At 45.3% G+C, this 15,578-nt stretch overlaps 1 protein-coding gene across 6 annotated transcripts in view; it reads left to right on the top strand.

The window, feature by feature from the left end:
- The window catches only part of SIRT1 (sirtuin 1), a 647,146-nt gene that overhangs the window by 337,835 nt on the left and 293,733 nt on the right, over positions 1 to 15,578 (top strand). The gene's annotated exons all lie outside the window — the stretch shown is intronic.

Raw genomic sequence — 15,578 nt, 5'->3', positions numbered from 1 at the left:
ACACAATCATAAAGCTACTGCATAGGGAAAAACTGCACATTTGATAATGAATGGGCCAGATTGGGAATAAGTACAGAAAGAAATCCCTAGGAAGTTAAAAGCAGATAAAATTGGGCTACTATCCCAGGTAAAAACATTAAAAATGTGTATATACAAAGTAGTAGCAACATGCTTACTAATTTTAAAAAGGTCCGCCGGGCATGCCACATGGAGTTTAGGAAACGGGAAACAGCGAAGACGGTAGGGGCATAAGTATCATATCTTAGAACTCTGTATGCCACAGCACATTGGAAGAAACCTGGGTTCTTACATAAATGGATGAGCCAGCACTGGCGTATTCTTCTTTAAGTAGGACAGAAAAAAAGCACATGTATATCTGTCTCCTCCCTATAACTACAGGCAGGGCATCCATCGTGGTCGGGTTTGGACCATTTGCTAGTAAAGCCAGAAAGCGGCAGAGTCCCCATTCTGAACTGCATGTACAGTTTTCTAGCCGAGCTAGGTTGGATATCCTCCAGGAGGGGCTCCATTGAGTATTTCGAGCTTTGGATAGTTGATAGTTTGTTCACTCTGTAGGATCTTACTAGTTCCAGATGTGAGATTGCTAGAAAAGATTCTTCGGGCGATTTTCAAAGTTCTACCATGCCCAGGTTTCTGCAAAAATCCCAAATATGTTTTAGCCAGGGTAACTTTGCAGAAACCGGGTTATTCAGTATGTCCTTGAGCTCAGCATGATAGATTACCAGTTCGGGGGTCGCCCATAGACTCCTCCAGTAAGTTAAGGGCCTGAGGGCTATCTCTTCGCAAATAGGCCTGATACCCAGATCTAGACATAGGGGGATGAGGGGAGTGCTAGAGGGGAGACCTATCAATTGCCTCATGAAGTTGTTCTCAATTCTGTTCAGGCGGATAGTAGGGCAATGTCCCAACAATTCCGCCCCATACATTGCAGCACCACTGGCCTGGGTTTTGTAGATTTCGACCACTGGCCTTACAGGTTTAAGTGTAGAGGTTCTATGCAATTTTGTGAGCCCTCCCACTGTCTGTGCTAGCTTGTTAGTTGCTTTGGTCGCCTGGGGCCCCCATTCCATATGCTCTGTATTATTTTAGTTTTTTAAAACCTACATAAAAGGCATTGTTATTTACAATGCCAATAGTTTAAACTCGCGTAGATGTGAGACCCATTGCATTGCAAATGCTTGTTTGATTGCCTTTCAGTAACTCACCAGGAAGATTCTGTTTTCATCACTTGGTGCAGCCAGGGATGGGATTTCTGGGCTGTTTCTGGGTGAAACCCTGACTAATGGAAGTCCTGCATTATGACAGCCTTGCAGGCAGCGCTGTGTAGGGACAGCCAAGCCCCCTGTGAAACCCCAGCAAGCAGGCCTGCCATGTATACTGGAAGTACAGCAGGCAGCCCTGTGGAGAGGAAGCCATGCACACTTTAAGTCCTGCAGGATCCCCCATGAATACTGGCAGCCTTCTACATTGGCAGACTCGGTTGGCACTGGCGTCTTGGGTTCTGCACACCATTCCACAGATGTGTGACGGTTTCCACATAAACAGGTATCCCAGCGTGGGCTGTGATGTAGCACACAAGGGCTTGGCTACTCGCACGCCAATCGTCATCTGTACAAACTTCAGCCGCAATCCACCATTTGAACTGCCCTGTCCTATTTGCGAAATTTTACATAGCGTCCTACGGAGTTCCAGCTGGTCATGAGAATGACATCTCTTGCCACTGTTTAAGTGAGTGCAGTGTGTGAAGTGTCCCGCATGCGGGGTGTGTGTAAGCCACCCAGACCCAGGTTACGAGCAGCTAGGTGGCTGTGAGGAGGTGGGTGGTCTGTGGGGTTATGCAGCAGGGGTATTGCTGGGGTCCAGAGAGACCTGGGGCTGTTGTGGAGGGCGTGAAGAGGCGTGTATCACCCTTGATTGTAATTGTAGATAACTCATTTAAACGGTATTGTATTGTAATTGCATTTATATAGCGCGTACTACCCCCTGACGAGGCGTCCTAGCGAATGGTGGTCCTTGCACACACCACCCCCTGTTTGGCGCATAGCAAGTGTATCATATGACCTAGTGCAAGGAAGGCTGCTGTTTGAACTGTGAAACACAATAGTAATCAGGGTTTAGCGGGTCCCTGAGGCATCTGGCCCCTGTGCCACTACACCTGCTGCACCACTGGAAGCGACGCACAACCTCTGTTAAGCGGCGGCAAGTGACCCGCCGCAGGCAGTAGAGCGAGGCTCGCAGCACGGGCAGCTCAGGTCCATCGAGTATGTTACTCCTCATTGGGGTACTTAGATACCCAGCATCAGCATCCTCGGATACCGCTCAAGGCAGGCGCGCGACAGAACTCCAAGGCTGCATCACCCTGATGATACACACACACTGACATTACAGACATGATAATGGGCAGTCATTTTTCACATAAAATAATGTCACCATTCAGATAATACCACGATAATAACAGGATACTGAGCAAAATAGTATGCCATAAACAATAGCCTGTATTATAATGATACATATAGTGAAAAGAAATATTACACATAAAAAGAGCATTAGTATTAACATAGTTAATGTTACAGGTTACACGAGACATTGCACAATGTAAATTATGTGAAGTTATTATTGCCCATGTCATATTGAGTAATATTACATGCGATAATAGCTGAACTTGCTCATATGACCTTTGTTACCATTACAAAGGTGATATTTGAGAATTATATTGCATATGCGATGTGCAGATATTCGGAAAAGTTTCGGTAACATGTGCTGCGTGGCTCCACGTATTACAGGTAAACATCCATATTGCTTTCTACATCTTAAAAGTGAGTCATGCTACTGGTGTCTGTGCGTGTGTTTTGTGTGTAGATAGCATGCCATTGTTTGCCTTAAGCATGTTAAACACCACAGGACATCTGCCGCCCCAATACCTACCAGACGTACCGGCCACAAGACACATTGGAAGAAGCAGTCTGAAGATCAGACCGCACATCACCTCAAAGCCATGACTGTGAGTGGGACTCCACAGAGTGCAAATCAAAACATAAATATACACGGTGCAGCCCAGCGTGTCACAGCCACGGTCCCATCACCGGTGCGACCGCCCCTGCTCGGGTCCAAGGCTGCTCGGCATGACCTGTCACCGGACCCTCCCCTCACGCGCCGACCCACACGCCCATCTCAGCCCATGGATGCATCGCCAGGCCCGGCGGCCGAGGGCGTCTTTGGCATTCCCACAGCGGGACAGGTAAGACGCGCGGGTTGACCTTGCACTGAAGAGTTAACAGATAAGCATCTCCCTTGTTGGGCAGGTGAAAATGGGCTCAAGGGTAATCCAGAAATTGGTGAAGATGTAAAAAATAAACGTTAGATCCCAGCGGGGCTGTTTGATCCAAATAAGCGGTAAAATTTGCGGACGGTGTCCAGCAGGCAGTGATGCTAAGGACGATGTGATCCAAGCGCTTACAGATTCCGTAGCCGGGTTTCTAAAGGCGGAATAGTCGGGGTCGCCTGCATCGAAGGATGTGCTCCTGAGGGTGATGTGACCCAAAGTTCCCCCAGTCCAGTATTCCGCATGCAGTACATTCAGGGCCGTCCTATGTCTTGAGCCGCTCCACTTGCCCAGCCTTCAATTAAACTTTAGAGCAGACCCCACCCCGCTGAGTGGCAGACCGTAGCTCCAGTGCCCGGGCGGCGGGCGGGCGCTCTCCTCCAATCAGCGGCTGCAGAGGGCGGGTTTCGGGATTGGGCGGGAAACCGCACAGGCTGACAGCCGAGATGTCCCTCCATCCCGTGAGTGTTGCAGGCATGTGCCAGGCAACCGCAGGGCTGAGGTAGCGTAGCTGCCCACAGCCACAGCCTGACTCCGCCGCCCTCTTACTCCGCTGCCTGCCTATGGCGTTGAGGACTACCTCAGTTATATGGTCGTTACAAAGATTTGTATTGTTCAGTACAAGTGCCCTCGGGCATACCTTTGAGCCTCACAAACTCCGGTTATCTGACCAAAAAGGGTGTTGTGCCGCTTCTCCCGGTGATGTATATTTAATGTTAAAAAGATCTTTCCAGCATATGTTTCTACATGCACATGTGGGAGAAGGCGCAAGGCTGTTGGGTATTCACTTGCTTGCATGTAACCTTTCCTTTCTTTTGAAGTTTTCCTCCGTTCTGACAGTCGTACTCGAAATTCGTTTCTATTTCGCATTTCGACTGCAAATTATTCCTTCAATCCCTGCTGCTGAAATGCCGTAAACAAAGTGAAAGCACGCCGAAGCGCAGTGCCCACACAGCAAACACGTGCACATCTCCTGTCCGGGCGCGTGCAGGCACGGCAAAGAGGAGTCCAGGCGCGTGCACATGCCCTGTCTGGGCAGGCACGCCGAACGAAGACAGGGAGGGAACCAAACATGCTTCCCTCCCAATAGAAAGCACGGATTTGGCTAGTGCGCCAGTAAGAAGCGTGGGTGAAGCTTCCAGCCTCGCTTCGCAAGCCAAACCGACGACAATAGATCTCGTCAGCATGCGCTGCGCCGCTAGGCGAGACCTAAAAAGCAGGCCAGCTAGAGGGGATTAGAGTGCATTACAAAATAAATGGTACATATATGCAAATATAGTATATTCATGTTACCACACTTTACATGTATAAACCTCCCTAGATTCATTATTTTGCGTCCTTAGCTGTGGCCTCAGTGTCAACTTAAAAACTGGCAGGATAAAACACCCCTATCTCAGACTCATTAGTAAACTTGCTTTCGCGTTAGAATTACTAGACTTGTGATAGTGGTTAAATAAAAGAAAATCTATATATAATCAAGTTATCTTTCCCCCACCCTTTGGGCTCTTTACCTGCTGTCCCTAATATGGCAGAGGAATTTGGTGACCGCTCAAGCAAACCTCGGTATTACATCAGATCTTAAGATTCGCATGGCCTCTGAATGATTGCGTGTTCCAAATTGTTTGCAAATGGCTCTTCGCCATTTTGCTCTAGGAAGTGTGTATGCGGGTAGGCAAACATGACATGAGCCACAGATTCCATGGGTGCTTTGCAGCCTGGGCAATTATGTGGTGTCATTGTATTGCTATGCCATCTACCTGAGAAATCATTCAAGGGGAGAGTGCCAAACCTAAACTGAATGTACAGTTTCCTATTGTTTGGTATATGTATTATATCAATATATTGCTCCAAGGAACTATCCAGTTTATGGGCCATGAATTCTAACATTAGCTTTGCCCAGGAAGTACTACAGTGATCTACTTGGGCTACCAAAACCCAATAATATCTCTTCACTAGACTATTTTGGGCAAACCTAGAAGGGTAGTTATTTTCTAAAACTCCCCGTAGCACTATATCCCATTAAAGCCTCTTTACATTGCATATCTAGACAATCTTGTTAAATCTATCCAGGTGGATTGCTTCCACGAGGGCATTGGCATATGGAGACAGTTCCGGAATGGACCGGATTCTAATCCAGAATAATAACGGTTAGAGCTTAGATATGTCAGCGATGGATTGCCGCCACATGTCCAGTGTTATTGGGTGAAGTGGGGTACTCTGGGGCAACATCGCCATACTCCTTAAAAATGTGTCCCCCGATCTGATGAGTTCCACTGTTCTGTTAAATCCCCACAATTCAGACCTATACAAAGCCAAACTAACTGCTTTTAAATCTTAAACTTGCAGGGTTGCAGCAACAGGTTTGCTAGAGGAGGTACGATGTTCTTTCCCCAGGGCCCTTACTGTCTGCTTATGCTTTAAAGCCATTTTGGTTACATGGGGTTTCCTTGACATTTTCTCTGATAATTTCACCCCTAGGTAATAGATGGTACTAACTCTCTCAAGCAATGCCCCTCCCGGGGATTTAAAGTCATACATTTTGTTTTTGATGTATTTATTTCTACGTCCCCATGTCGCACAAGTCTTCGAATAAATTTTAAACCAACTGTAGCCCCCAGAGTGTTTGACGCAAGCAGGGTGTCCTCTGCAAACAGCAGGGTCACTACCTTTTCCCCTCCTAGAGTGGGGCATCAGCAGGTTCCTGAGATAAGAATTGGACTACATTATTCATTTATAGGGAGAAAAGCGTGGGTGCCAGTATAAGCCCTTGGCGTACTTCCCTGCTGACAGAAATAGGATCTGTAAGCTGCCTCTGAGAGCCCCACCTCACCCGAGCAAAGTTGGCTTCATGGAGACGCATGACCAGGTTGTGAAGTTTGCTTGGGATCCCCATGTTTTTTAGGACTTACCACACATTCTTTCTTGGGACAAGATCTGAGGCTATCTTAGATAAATGAAGTCTATGTAGAGACTACCCCTCCTAATGATCACTGTTTTCCAGTATAAAAGGAGAAGGTGAAACACCTGGTCTATTTCACCGTCTTTTCTTTAAAGCCCGCTTGATAAGGTTGTTAAAATGCAATTTTCTTTGGTCCTGGCCTGGATCTCTTGCAAGAAAGTATGGCAGACTACTTTTTGAATGGAGACGATTATGCTGCTGGACCTATAATCACATAGTTGGTCTCTGTTACCTTTCTTTAATAGAGGGATCACTTCTGCCCCCCTCTAGGACCTTGGAACTGGGGCACCTCCAGCTATTGCATTAGAAAGTAATAGTATATCATGGGACTAACTAGTGCTGTCATGTAGGAAAAGGTCCCGAGGTATACCATCGGGGGCCCGGGGCTTTAGCCTCAACATTTGAGCCAATAGAGGCCTCTATCACTCTGGGAGAATAGGTCGATACCAACGATCTGGAGGAGACTTGAAGCATTTGCCGCGGAGACCAAAGTGCCTGGGTCTGAATAGAGCACTTTAAGTGCTCATACCAGTTTGAGGCCAGAATATTCTATTCTTTTGATTACACAGTTTACAACACAGTACAATAATGCTTCATTGGTCTGTCTAATAAGAATGGCATTTACAATACTTAGTGGTTTACAGTCTTGAGATTATTTTGACACTGAAGGAGGAAACATACCATTTGTTCCTTAGGCTCTATTGTGTAAAGATTTTCTGACTGAAAAATGTAGTTTATTACAAATGTCACATTGTAATCACATGTAGCAATCTTATGGCCCAGTCTCCCAATTTGCCCATTAATCGTATTACTGAAGGGGATTAGATAACTTTTTGCACAGATTAAAGACGTTTTTTCATAACGTGAAAACCTGGGCTTATGCATGGTCATGTCTTACAGGCTTCGTTAGTTTTGAATCCTTCATCTTTGGGGTTTGCTTTTTATTTGCATACTTCGTACGAGGACCCGCTAAGGCTTCTGTTTCCTTGACATCTCTCTTTCCTTGTTGGCTCTGCCTTCTAGTCTACCTCAGGCCACTGGCCCCAAGATTGCACTATGTTATTCTCTGCATCAAAACTAGGTATGCTTCGGCCTTGAAATATACTCTGGATGGTATCAAAACCTGTTCCGCCAAAGCCACAAGTTCTGCTCTTTCCGGTGGTGTTCCCATAGCAGAGATCTGCCAAACTGTGACATGGGCGTCTCTACATACTTCCATTCCATTACATTTATACAGCACACGGCTACTTCCAACGATGGTGTCCCGGTGTTAACAGCGGATACAACGGATAGGAAAGGGAGGAGGGACAAACTAAGGTAGGCCAAACAGCCAAGTTTTCAAAACCTTCCTAAACTTAAGTTCGGACTCCGCCTTGTGTAGGTGGTCAGGCATAGGATTCCAAAGAGAAGCAGTTCTCACTGAGAAAGCTTGACCGCCAATCCTGGCTTTTGCAAAGTGAGGGATCCGGAGCAATTGTTGGTGGTTAGATCTCAAGGCCCTGGTCTGGCGGTATTTCTGGAGTTGCTGCTTCAGATATCCAGGGCCCCTGTCTCTAGTAGCTCTGTAAGCAAAGGACAGCGCTTTGAACTCTATTCTCCTTTTGACTGGCAGCCAGTGGATGCTACGCAGATGAGGGGAAATATGATGGCGGAGTGGCACGTTTCTAATGAGCCTAGCCGTGGCGTTCTGTACAGTTTGCAGTTTCCTAATCGAGTAAGCTGAGAGACCCAGGTACAAGCTGTTAGCATAGTCAAGCTGAGACGTGACTAGTGCATGGACCACCGTTTCCCGGCAGTCCATAGGCAGGAGATGGAGGAATCTCCGCAAGGCTCTCAGTTTCCAAAAGCAGGATGAGTAAACTCTGCCAATCTGGCCCTTGCCTGAGAGGTTGGAGTCCAATTTAAAACCTAAATTTCTAGTTGAGGTAACGGTGGTGGGTGGAGGATTTAGCTCCGCCAGTTACCAGAGTTCGAACCCTGGAGGAGAAGGTTGGTTGAAAAACAATACCTCAGTTTTGTCACCATTTAATTTCAAGCAACTGTCTGTCAGCCAAGATAAAATACTGTTCAAACAGTGCTTAAAACTATCAAATGCTGCCTCTGCGTAATCTTTAAAAGAGAACACCAGCTGAGTGGCGTCAGAGTATGAGACCACTCACACACACATTGCTCCACTAACGATGCAAGGAGGGGTAAGATAGACATTAAAAAGAGTCAGGCTCATTGCTGAACCCTGGAGGACTCCACACACGAGAGGACTAGAAGAGGAAACATGGGGGCGGAGAAATACTTGCTGTGACCGGGCATTGAGAAAAGAGCGGAACCAAGCTAGAGTAGTTCCCGGCGCTCCCAGATGCACCAGACTCTCCAGCAGAATCGGATGCTATACCGTATAAAAAGCTGCGGACATGCCCAGCAGCATAAGCATTGCGCAGCTACCGTGGTCTAAAGAATCATGTATAGTTTCCGCCACTTCCAGCAGGGCAGCTTCTGTGCTAAAGCCAGATTGGGAGTCATGGAGATGGTTTTTAGCCTCCAGGAAGTCCGATAACTGCCTCTGAACTTCCTTCTCAAGGATTTTGGCAGGTGTTGGCAGGAGAGAAATCGGCCTAAAGTTCTTAAGTACTGCTGGGTCCGCGTCCTCTTTCTTGAGGATCGGCAGGACGTATGTGTTTTCCCAGATGGAAGGATAACTGCCCGTTGTCAAAGAAGCATTCCAGATGGAGTTTAAATGGGGGTTAAGTAAAGGGGCCAACAGTTTGAAGAATCTAGCTGGGCAGGGGTCAAGGGGTTAGCCAGATTTGATTTTGTTCAATTCTAAAAGGGAAGCTTCTGGGCAGAATGGGCGAAGTTCGGCCCATACCTTGGAGTGGACGGGAGACGGTGAAGTTATGGTAGGAGACCCCGTCACAGTGAAAGAGGAATAAATAGCTTCAACATTCTCCTGGAAGAAAATAGAGAAGTTATCGCAAAGTGGCAGAAGGAGCAATGGTACTCTTCACGGCTTGCGGCTTCATAAAGCCCTGCACAGTCTTAAAGACTTCCTTTGTTCTGTGTCTCCAAAACGTATGCCCCGGATCTCCTCAGCTCGGAATTTGACAGCTAGGGGTTCCATACTGAGAGAGAATAGAAGGGGAGAAAGCGGACAGCCCTGCAGCGTGTCTCTGCTAAGGGCGAAGGATAGTGAGGTGTAACCATTAACCAATACGCATGATTGTGGAAGGTGATATTTGGCCCTGACCATAGTGATAAACTTGTCCCCAAAGCCATATTTCTGCATAGTGAGGAAAAGAAACGACCAATCCACCCTGTCAAAGGCTTTTTCGGCATCGAGACCAACTAAAATTGCAGGGAGTTTGAATTTGGATACTTTCTCGATGAGGTGTAAAGTTCACCGAATGTTGTCATGTGCCTGCCGTCTCTTTATGAACCCGGATTGATCAGGGTGGATTAGCGTGGGCATCGGATCCTCCAGAGGCCAGGATCGCCGAGTTCAGTTTCGCGTTGAGATGGGCAATGGGCCCATAAGAGGCGCAGCTCTGGGGGGTTTTCCCAGGTTTTGGGATAACCGATATCACTGCCTCAGCCAATCGAAGTCTAGACCATGCCACCTTAAAGACTTCCTTAAAGGAATTATCAGAAGCCTGTTATTTGATTGGCAGCGTAGTTTCTGATGGTATTGCGTTTGAGCCCATGGAATTATTTTAGCGCTGCTTTGTAGGCATACCTGGCCTCTGAATTGTAGGTTTTCCGCCAAGCACGCTTTAGCTTCTTGCATAAGCTTTTCTCCAAGTGGAGATCTGTAGTAAACCAAGGAGCAGAGGGCTTATTCCTGGCCAATTTCATGGTCTTAATCGGAGCAACTGTATCAAGGGCTGAGGTGACCCAGCAGTTAAAAGTAGATGCATCGTTGCTGGGATCACCTGTAAGCTGAGGAGGGGCACTATGAAGAACTGGGCCCATAAACTCAGGAGAGACCTTCCTCCAGTTTCTCCTTTCCTCATACAAAGGAATTGAATTAACTGTTCCCGGGAATCCTGGACAAATTAAAAGTAACTAGCCCAGTGGTCAGACCAAGTTAAAGGAATAGGGACTTCTACTTTCAGTGTGGGATCATTCGAAAAAATTAGATCCGGCGTGTGGCCAGCCACATGGGTGGAGCATATTCCATTTTAGTCCGGTTTAACCCCATGAGTGTCAGCCACCTGTGATGCCAAGGAACAGTTTTCATTGTCCATGTGGACATTGAAGTCACCGAGGACAGTAAAGTTGGCATGTCTCAGTGATAGATCGGCAATACTGTCATAAAACTCCAGTAGGTGGGCAGACACCGAATCAGGGGGTCTATAGACCAGAATTCCCGCAATGGAGGACACAGGGGAAGTTTTAATTCAGAACGACATTGCTTCAATCATCCCAAAGTTCTCAATTCTCTTGCATGAGATCTCCCAACCAGCTCTCAGGATAACAGCAAGCCCACCCCCCAACCTGTTGCCAGCCCAGTTAACCGTGGATATCTTAAAACCCTCCGGTATAGCCAGCAGTATGTCAGGGTTGGTAATCTCTCTCAACCAGGTTTCGGTCAGGAACATAATATCTGAAGAATCCGACTCTAAAGTGAGCCAGATATTGTCTGCGAGTTTGAGGAGAGACCTGCAATTAATTAAACAAGCCCTGATGTTGGATTCAATGGCTCTAGTACAGGCTGCCGAGCTATTTGCTGTCATTGTATCAACATAGTTTCTTCCCTCTGACCACCCTAGTGAGAGGGAGCATAACCTACAGTGTAACTCCTGATCGTGCCACGCCGGCCCTTCGAGCAAAAATAAAAGCAGGTAGGTTTGGGGCACCTCACTGTGTTCAGATCACATAGCTGCTCCTTAGACCAGGTAATTCTAGCAAAGGGTCTGGGGCGGGCAGCATGGCTGGCGCTGGCCGAGATCCAGATGCGGATGGGCGCAGATGGGCTTGCCCTAGGCTCACCCGCTGCGCGCGACTGCATCGCGGCTCCCATTAAATAGGGAAATTAAAGGTCAGGCAGTAAACTAGACCACCGACCCAAGATGGCGCCTGTATGTGTCCCACTGGGGAGAGTAAAGATGGCCGCTAGTGAAGGAGAGCGGACAGAGCAGGGAGTGGTCTACTGCATCCTGCGACACGCAGCAATGCAGGTACACTGATTCCGGGCAAGAGGCAGGTACATAGTGCAAATTCAAAACAATAATACAGTTAAAAGCAAGTTAGGAAACGCTTAAAGCTCAAGAAAGTAAAAGCAAATCAAACGGGAGCAAAGCGCTATATGCGTTTGCGTAAGCAACTGATCCCTACTGGAGACCTCTGCGCGTCTGCCAAGCATTACTGCCTGGATTCAGAGTTTGGTCCGGAAGGCCACTTTGCTAGGTCTGTTTTGTGAGATCTCTCATCCAAGCATCCATTAATCCTCCTCCAACGGCTCTGGAATGCATTCTACTGGTGAGGAATCTGCAGGTAGAAGTAACCATCCAAAGTAAAAGTATTTGTTTTACTTCTGATGGTTGTGGATACTGTGCTTGCAGATTTGTCACTGAACCACCTGCCCCTATGTTTGATGACTGTCATGGGGAAAGTTAATAAGATTCCACTTGATGATTTGGTACTGCACTGCCCTGTGGATGTCAGTTTATTTGCTCGCCTTGAAGGTTGGGAAAAAAATGGATGGAAACAGATGTTTTGCGGGGTTGGCACTGAATGGCTTTGTGACCTCATTGTGTGCCCTTTCCAGAATCAACACTAAGCCAGTGCCTCCTAACGACAATATGGGAGTTTTTAAGTTCCAGATCCAATCGGACTCCTGGAATTATTCTACTGTTGAGAAATCTGCAGGTAGAGAAAGTATCCACCAGAAAGATTGTTACTGCAGGTAAGTCACTTTTTGGTGAAGGGGATTTTAGGATTCAGGTGTGGGTAGAGGCAAGGGTAATTACTGGGTTCATAGGTGGGTAGAGATAAAGGAAGTTTAGTGTTTTAGGTTTTAAAAATTGTAAAAAAAAAAAAAAGTTGGGAGTAGTTTTGATATGTCAACTCTGTTGCTATTTTATGGTGTTAAAGTACTTATATTCTTGTATCCATGTTATGTTGTCAGTTTAAGAATTAGTTTAACTTGTATTGTTTCATTCTGTTATGTCACATATGTAACATAACGTCTATTATGTTATATGCGGTAACACCGCACATTATCACTTTCTTCTCCTAGGTTGCGTAATTTGTTATGACATTGTCTGATGTTCTGTTACTTATTTTTAGTACATACTTCTATCTAAATCCCTGGGGTACACTGGGGTAGAACTATTTAGAAGCATCAGACGAGAATTCACTTTTTAGCCTGTATTTATGTATAAATGAATATATGTCATCGCTAAAAGACAATGCTATTGCAGTATTATTTCTTCTTACTGCTTACGCTGTGCGTATTATATCTTGCTTACTGTCTAATGATTGTAACAGCTCATATCTCTTACACGAGAAACAAGACTGTTCTATAAATACTTTTATTGAAACGCCCGTCTATCTTTTTCAGTGTAACTCTGGAGAAACTAAGCATGCATGATTGACTGAGTGAAACTGTTATCTATTGTTTCCACGATTCTGAGACCCGTTCCGATTCTAAGGGAAACAAAGTTGTCATTTTTATGCGGTTGTCAGAAACTACTCCCTTCTTGTTTATTTGAGAAGTTTCTAGTGACCTCTGAGTTAGCTGGCACACAAAGTAATTCAGTTTAATGTACTCGATAGAGGCATACTGACCTGAGTCCTATGCAAAAACTATAGTGTATATTATTCCAATCCGCAGAGCCTATAAGGGAAATAGGAACTACACTACATGGCGCCCAACGGTTTGGTAAGGCACTAATTTAATGCTAGATACTGAAGTAACTCAGTTGTGCTTTTCTCAGAGACCCCTACTCATAATTCTCCATAAGACGTCTGGAGTGGGTAGGGTTAATATTCGCCATAGCCGAGTATGACGACAATCCTATGTATTAGCTGTTTGGTTTATTCAATGTTGAAGGATACAGTGTTCCAAAATATTGTGCACTTTATCTTTGTTTCCTTGAAACTTGTTCAGCATTTTCAAAAAAAAACAATGTCCACTAACAGGCATGTTGTAGACGTGGCTGAACAAGTCGCAACAGGTTTTAATCTTACAGGATTAAATGAAACCGGTGAGGGTGTTATAAACATCCCTCCAAACTTAAGGAGAGCCATCACTCTAAAACTTATAAAACATGGCCTAACACCAAGAGGTGGTAGAGCAGTTTTTGTGATAGAGGCACATGAATCTTTTCAGACAGAGAATCAAATCCAATAACACATGTGTTTCACTTCTTCAAAGAAGATGAACCACCTGAGGAATACATTCCCTTCAAGGATGTTGAAATTCCACTCACATACCAGGAGCATCAGCTCTGGTTTAAAGGCGCCCTAAAACATTACAATCACATTACCAGGCTCAGTCCACTAGGTAGACCAGAAGCAACATGGCCGATTTTAGCCGGCTACACACCTCCTCCTGATATTGAAGCAATGTCAGACAAGAAATTACTTAATCAAATACAAGAATTAATAGAATTACACAGTTAAACCACAACTGTCTGAAGGTCCTGAGAAGGACTCCATTAAACACAATCCTATAACTTCTAAAAAGAAGTGGGAAAATAACAAGCAACAGTCAAAAGAGAAACGTTCTCAATACTGAGGTAGGTCTCCTCAAAAGGAGCCCTCTGAAAGGACGTATAACCTCAGGAATAGGGATAATTTGAAAGAAATTGACAGGTATCAAGATACTGATACACGTTCCTCTCGTACCTTTCAGACATCCGAAAGAAGAGGACGGTCAGATCACAAAGAACAAAGTGTGAAGTCCAAAGACGATAAACACGTTCAGAAAAACAAACCAAAACCTCAATTCACTAAGAAAAAGGTAGCAGGTCTGAAGATCAAACATGCCGAAAATTCTGACAACACAACTCAAGAACGGAGAATGGGCTCAGACAATGCTGGACAGTGCAGCAAAAGTAATAATAGCTCGCCAGAACCTGAAGGAACTTCTGGAGATAGTGGACTTGAATGAGTACATCACAGTTGAGACGGTAGACACTAGGGTTAGTACTCCACAAAGGTTATATGAAATAACACTCCGGATGGAGGGAGACCTACCAAGAAAAGTGAAAACACTCTTTTGGGAAAAACTTTCAAGGGGTTATGACATACTTCTAGAAGAAAGGGACTGGCCACCAGAATTTGTCAGGGAGTGCCCACATGGCAAAGACATAGTTATGCCAGCCTTCTCCAACCATGTTCCTATAAATTTAAAATATACTTATGCTAGGAAATGAGCAGTAGCCCAGGCCCCAGCATTGTACAAAAATCATGTAGGATGGGATTAGAACTCACCTCACCACAAAATCCAATTAAAATGTCAACCTACTGCACAAAGGCAGTACCCAATTAAGCAAGAAGCTAAAAAACAGGTCAGGGAGATCTTAGATCAACTTGAATACCAAGGGGTGATTGAAACATGCCCCACATCAATGAACAATCCTTTGTTTCCTGTTTCCAAACCAGAGAATACATATCGTCTAGTTTTGAATTACAGACACCTAAACTCTTATTGTAAAACATTTGCAGTGCAAAATGCACACAGTACAGCATTAATGAAGAACGTGCGTAAAAAAATATAAAACCACATTAGATGATTCAAATGGTTTCTTTTGTCAAAACATAGCACCTGAAAGTAGGTACTTGACAGCTTTCTCAATAATGGGGACGCAACGTCCCTTCTGTCGACTCCCACAAGGGTTCAAGAACAGCCTGGGGTTATTCTCAGCAAGAGTAACAGTTACCACAAAATTATGATGACGAGGCATTGTCATATGTCGATGACATCTATCTGACAGACGATGACCTGGATAGGCATTTGAACAGGTGAGCACCATTATACTGGGCTTCGCCTCTGAGGTCTAGAAATTCAACTTTACAAAATCCAGAATTGCCCATCTCAATGTCCTTTTCCTAGGATATGAGGTTTCAAGTGAAGGAAAAAGCTTGGCAGCTAACGTTTTAGTAAAGGGTGCGCTGCTCCAACCTCCAACAACGCTAAAAAATGTAGTCGATTCTAGGTTTCCTAAATTTTGGAGGAACTTACATTCTAAATTACGCAGAAAGAGTTAAACCTCTCTACGAATTAATCAAACCTGATTTCAAAACAAAAATTGGACACAGGAGCACACACATATC

This window comes from Triturus cristatus, chromosome 1_2 (genome assembly GCF_964204655.1).
Source record: "Triturus cristatus chromosome 1_2, aTriCri1.1, whole genome shotgun sequence".
In the NCBI taxonomy this organism is placed as follows: Eukaryota; Metazoa; Chordata; class Amphibia; order Caudata; family Salamandridae; genus Triturus; species Triturus cristatus.
This window is presented reverse-complemented; position numbering and strand designations above follow the sequence as displayed.